We start from the raw sequence: 6,614 nt of genomic DNA, 5'->3' as shown, positions 1-6,614 counted from the left end.
CCCGACGTCCCAACAAAGGGAATCTCCTGCTTCCGAGCCAGAAACAGGATCCAACACCAGCAGTGGCGAGTTAAGAAAGCCTCTCAGATGATGTTTGTATTACGATGTTTGGAGTAACGAGACAATGCAAGGAACAATGTGATTACAGAGCCCCGGCCCCGCATTGTTAGACAGAGCCCTCCTCCGCCGCGCTCATCGACGGTCTGGCAGTCGTCCCCCCACACCCCAGTGCCCCGCAGGAGCGTCCCGCGGGGAGGACAGGGTACACAGGACTTGGGCCGAGGTGGGGAGGAAGAGTGGGGAGGAAGAGCTCAGCAGTGGGGATTGGATGAACACGTGCTGACGTGATAGAGCCTCTAAGTGACCTAAAGATGAGGACAGCAAGCTCGGCAGGGGCCAGCAGCGTGTCCTGCCAGCAAGGAAGGTGAAGAGCTCCCAGAGCCTGGTGAGCAGGACCCAGCCAGCAGATGGAGGGGAGCGATGGTGTCTCTCTGCTCAGCGCTGGCAGCCCCCAGCCAGCAGATGGAGGGGAGCTATGGTGTCTCTCTGCTCATCGCTGGCAGCCCCCAGCCAGCACAGGGTGGGCACTGCCCTGAGCCCCCGCCAGCCCGAGACAGCCAGGGGGCAATGGCAGAGGTGCAGCCGCCTCCTCGCTGGTGCGGGGCAGGAGGATGGAGACAACAGGCACAGAGGAAAGAGCTTCTGGCCTGAGACAAGGAGAAACTTGTTCACCAAGGGGGCAATGCAGCGGCCGGCGGGCCAGCACAGCGGCTGGGGGTTTCTGTCCCTGGAGGTTTTCAAGAACTCCTGGAGGAAGCCCTCAGCTGCCTGCCCCGACGGCATGCCAACCTGCCTGGGCAGGAGGCCAGGCTAGGGAGCTCTGGGGGCCCTTCCAGCCTGGGCTCTCCCGTGATCTGAATTCATTTCCAAACTCACGAGGGTAAAGCTCTGATGTTCACGTGTTCATGCAGGAGTTTAAAGCGCAGCTCAATGCAATCTAGATGCTGGGGGTTTTCTCTTGTGATCCACCAGTAAACAGAGCAGGAAGTTAGATGGGGTTTTGTTAGATGGTGTTTTCCTTCTGATATGGAATAAAAGCCCTTTGAAGATTTTTCTGATCAAAAAAACCTTCATGTTGTCTCAAGGTGTTTGTCGGAGGGACAGGAGAGGTTTCCACACAGGCAGACCGGAACGGTGCACGCTGACCGTTAGCACAAGCTCGTGTTTATAGCCTTGCCCACGCGCAAGTGAAGGGTAAACGTTTGCCTGCCATGTGGTCTTGGCTTTTTATCTTCAGGTTTGATTATGAAACTGTTCCTGTTTAAAAGCACATGTCAGGAAATGAACCTCAGGGCCCGCAGCCTCTCTCGGCATAAGCAGCCGCAGTATTAACTTGTAACAAAGAGAATTTTAGTGGAAGCTTTTTGATAAAGCGTTGGTGGCGTATCGGAGGGGCAGTTTGGCCGTGAGATGTGAACAGAGGCGTCACACCGGGTGTTTAAAGTTCTTACCTTTCCATCTAATTGTATTTCTTTAAACGGTCACGAGTGCAATACAAGCTAGAATGCGACTGCCTTCAGTGTCTTTGGTATTTTCACATAGGGACTCAATTAGAGAAGTCATTAGATTTTGCTTTTAGCATAATGCGGAGATTTGACTGTTTGATCAGAAACGAGGCAAACCAGCAGCAGTTTAAGGTAGCGAGAATTAAGAGTGTCCTGAAGCATTATTAGCTTTTAGCACCAAACCTGTGGGGATAAGCAAGTTGGATTGCTGTTGAACCTGTTCGATTGAGCTGGGACAAAAGTACCGGCTGTATGTCAAACCGCCTTGCCTTTGCTGTGGGCGGTGGGCAGCCTAGTCCAGCAAAAGACAAGCTGAGTGTGGGGAAGGCCAGAGTTCACATAAACAAAACAGATTCAGAGTTGGCTGAAGGAAGATGAGGGCTAGAGCACAGAGGTGAGCCTCCCCTCCTGAGGTATTTCGCTCCTAGCTGGGCTCGATCCCGCCTCCTTTACTTGCTGGGCTTTGATGTTGCAGGGAAGAACACGGACACCTACTTTCCCTGAGCTTTTGTGCTGCCGGCAGCACTGACCCTTCGTCTGCCAAGTGCTCGGGCAGGTTATAAATCTGTAACACGGCACTTCACCTTTTGTATCTTGCTTAATGACCTTTTAAAAATAAATGCAGAATAGCTGAAGGTAACAGTACCAGCGATGGAAAAGCTGACACGTACGCAACCTGAGCTCTGATTTTTCAGATTGCTCCGGTCTGTTAGACAAAACTTCTTTTTCTTTGTTCCGTGGTTAAAAAAAGAGAGGGAAAAGGGGGACAGGGGAGTGTTTGCTTGGCTGGGTTTTGTGTCTTACAATTCAGCTGTAAACTGCTCACTGGAAAAGTGCTGTGCAGAGTTAGTGGCTGAGAGAAAGCGGGTGCAGTTGTTCAAACAAGAAAATGGGTTCTTTGCACAAATACCTGCTCTCCTGCTTTGGGAAGTCTGTGCAAAGCTGATGCTTGAAGGGGCTTTTGCAGCAGCCGTTGGAAATGGCATCGTTCGTTTCTCTTGCATAAAAACATTCATTTAAGACTCTCATCAGGCTCTTTTTCCATTTCCTGCAGTACGAAATTTAATGTACATAGCCTTGGTGTGAAAGAACGTATGGTAACTTCTGTCTGAATCCAGGAAAATGGATGTTATCGCAGAGGAATGTCTTGCTACAACATGTTCTCCTCCTGGACGAAAGGAAAACTGAAGTTTCCCACCATTGCAGACCAGTACAATCACTTATTTTGGTGATGATTGTAACGGTATTTTGGATTTGTGTGTACAATAGTAAAACACTGACATTATTTTCTTTTGTTTATTTATTTTGCTTATTTATTTTGCTTAAAATAAAAGATTACTCCAAAGGAAGGTATTTGAGGAAGGATCCTTGCAGAGAGAGGCCAGATTTGTTTTGGCCGGCTGTTCTGGCCTGTCAGCTGGAGAACAACCTGCACAATTTACGGAGACCTTCAACCTGCTCGCAGCTGTCTTTACCACCGTGACTTTTAGTGTAGAGCATCCACCCTGCCTCAACCGACTGACGCTGACAGCCCCTTGCAGGCTGTACCAAATAATTTCCAATCATTTTGCTAGTTAGATCCCCCAAATAATTGGAATACCAAAACCCGAGTGTGTTACGGGCAGGTCACTTGTACCGTTTGTAGTTTTTCACGTCCACCGTTGTACGCCCTGGCTCAGGGTCGATAGAGTCCGAGTGAACCGGTTTTCAAGGGTCCTCACAGCCTTTATTTGTGCTGGGGTTCTTTGATTGGCCGGTGTTACCTGTTCTCACAGTTTATCTGAAAGCCCTGTGATTGGCGTGTCCTTGTCCTCCAAGCCACAGCGCTCTGAAAAATGCTATAAGGTCAGTCTGAAAAATGTGTTCTTGACCTTGTGGCAGCACACGGTGCAGTGGCTGGCAGGGTGACGGTAAAGCTCTGCTCTCTTCTTGCTACGCTACGCGGCTGTGATAACTTCTGGGTGCTGCGCTGCGCCCTGGACGGGACTTTATGTCCTTTGTTAGGGCCCTAATTGAATTTGCATTTCAGAATATCAGTATTTTCATCCAGTCTTTGCATTTATCTGCTCGAGAGACCCTCATGTGGCAGGTAATTCGCTGGCTGGGCACTTCAGTCCGTCACCTTTGGACCTTTGGCCCCTGCGTAGGCGATGCTGCCAGGGTTACAGGGTCACCCCCTAAATCACTCTGACGTAATTTGTAGCAAGCATCCTGCTTTAACGAGTAGTGTTCCACATTGGTCTGGGTTAAAGTGGGGTCGATGCCTTGAGCCCAAACGCTTGACTCTGGAAACACGACCAGTGGAGAGCAGCTTTCACGTGTTCCTGCTTCCACTGCTGTACACATGATGCCTCCATGCCTGTGGGTAGGCGTCTCGAGTCTTACCATCGTCTGCTGTCCGTTTAATCCAAGTTCCTATAACTCCTCCAATCTGTCAGGAAAAGCATAATTCAAGAGTTCAGGGTTGTTCTGCGTCACTGGTTTGCTCGGGTGAAGGGCTGGCAGTGGTGCCTTTTGCTGTCTGCCATCTGTAATACTGCGGTGGGTGTAAAAAAGGGGGAAAACGAGCATGGGGTGGGAGGAGAGGAAACCACTGTCCTTGCAGCATGGGAAATGATGTTACTGATGGTGAAGCTCTCTTAGAAGTCATCAGCGATGATCGAATTGCTCTTAATAAGAATAAATGGTGCTGTTGATCACGAACGTGCTGCGAGGAGCTTCTTGTGAAAATCACTGAACTCCAGTTCTGACCCAGGGGTGTTTAGGGCGTTAATGTCAGAGCCTTTTCCCAGCCCCCCGCCCAGGTGAGTGCGAAGATGAAGGACGTGCCCTCGAAGCCCCAGGGCCAGGTGCAGAAAAGCAGCCGCCGCTGGCCAGGTTCAGAGCGCGCCGAGCAGGGAGCGTGGTACGGTGTGGCATGGAAAATGATCCATTTGCCACGGAGAGTTCTGGGATAATTGAGTGCTCCGTAATGAGGGTGCAGGATGTGTTAATCACTCCCTTGCAGCTTGCTTGACAGGAACTTGGCAGCGAGCACGGCGAGGCAGGCACAGATTCTGACGGGTTTATTACCGCCGCCCATGCGACAGGCAGATTTTATTATTGGGCTGCTCTTCCTGGCCTTCAGTGGGGAAGCAAGTCATGCTGCCGCTTCCACAGCGATAGCCCCGCCGTGGGGGCCGCGATCGCAGAACACCTTCTGTAAAGTAAACTCTCACTTACTTGTGTGTTGGGCTTTTTACCCTTATTTCAGGGGGGTTTTTTTGTTTTGTTTTTTTTTTAAGCCTCTGTTGAGTCTGTTTAGCCAGAAAGTTGAGAACTCCAGGCAGCTCTATTTTCTGGAGAAGTTAATACTTCCTTCGCCATCTATGTCTTAGTCAAAGGGGGGCAATGAGCTGTTGGAAGAGTTCGTTCCCTCTCGTACTCCTCACTGTGAGTGCTCTTTTTGTTCTGTAAATGCGTTGTAGCTGCCAGAGGTTGCTTCTGTGCGTGCGTCTGTCCCGCAGTCCTCTGATAAACTTCTGGTGTGCGTTGCCTCGTGTTAGAGAAACAAGCCCGGAGGTCCCACCAAGCTGACTTCTCTCTCGAGGCTGAATCTGTGCTGAGGTCATGTGGTACTTGCTGAGAAATGGTCAGGTGTGCTTTTTCTTTTTAATAAGTTTTTTACGAGGTGTTTGGAACTCGGGAGCTGCGGACCCCCTGTGGTCCTACCGACTCTTCTCTGTCACCATCTCAGAACATTCCTAGGGCTGCAGTGGGAATTGCACTGACTTTTAAGATGTACTTCCGTGTAATCAGAATGTTTGTGTTTTATGAGCTCTAATAGCTGTTCTCTAAAATAAATCAATCCTGTTCCATAACATGTGCATCCATATCTGTGCGATCATAAACTCCAACTTCCCAGTTATGCTCTGGCACTGCCACGTTAACAACCGGGACAATAGAAACCCCCATCTGGGGGGGTTTATCGAGTGACACTGGAGTCCTTCTTGCAGTGTTTGATAAGACACCGTGTCCTCTGCCCATCAAACTGTTGTAAAACCACTGAAGTAAACGGGGCTTTGGCAATTTTTCTGCTTACAACCTGCTTCGTAGGCTTCACCTGAGCTCTCTATGCTCACACAGACTGGGACTGTCCCAGCTCCCCAAAACGTCTGAGCTGTATCAACACTGAAATCCTCGGAGGACATGGAAATCCGTGGTGAATCCTCCCTTTATTTCTGTGTGTTGGGAACAAAGAGCTGCGCAGAAAGCCCAGGAGCTGTGTGCTGTGCAGTGAATTTCAGCAGAAGGGGCTGGAGGGAGATTTCAGCACCTCAGACTTGGCGTCTTTCTCCTGCTCTCTTAATCGGCATCTTTCCTGGACCTTAAGGAGGTCGCTGGTTTTCTCCCAGGATTGTTCAGAAGTTCAGCAGTTGTGTCCAGGACATAAAATATTAAGTTTTACTGATTATAAGAGAGCATTTTGTGTACTGCTGAGAATTTAATGCTCAACAAACTCAGATGATTCAGGTTTTCAAAGACAAAGCATTCTTGATGGAATGACTGTGATTTATTTAGGGCTTAATCTCAACATCAGCGCAATCAGCAAAACGTTAAACTTCTGCCTTCCCTTCCCCTCCTAAATTCTTCATAACTGCACGTATCTGGAAACCAATCAGTCAAGATCTAAGATCTTTCTCCTACGTGCTGGGAACAACGAGCAGTCAGTAGTGTGGGAATCGAATGGGTGTTGGCAGTGGGGAGGTAATTTCAGTTGATGGGAGCTCGTATATTTTTGCGAGGTTCTCGTTGCATGATAAAAAGAAAGGGCATGGAAAGGTTTACCTAGGAGGACATTGATTACAAAGACTCCAAACGCAGAGTTATTAAAATAGCGTCAGCTCTTCGGGTTGTTTTAGATCAGAACTGGGTTGAAGTACTAGATGGCGAAATCATTTCAGAACATATCAACAGGAAAAAGATAATAAAATAACCTGAATTGATTACAACCTTATACCTTCTATAATGTGACTTGCAACTCAAACTGCATTCAACTGCGAGAAGGGA

This window comes from Buceros rhinoceros, unplaced genomic scaffold (assembly GCF_000710305.1).
Source record: "Buceros rhinoceros silvestris isolate BGI_N320 unplaced genomic scaffold, ASM71030v1 scaffold9411, whole genome shotgun sequence".
Lineage (NCBI taxonomy): Eukaryota > Metazoa > Chordata > Aves > Bucerotiformes > Bucerotidae > Buceros > Buceros rhinoceros.
The sequence above is the reverse complement of the archived record's forward strand: the minus strand, read 5'-3'. Positions refer to the sequence as shown.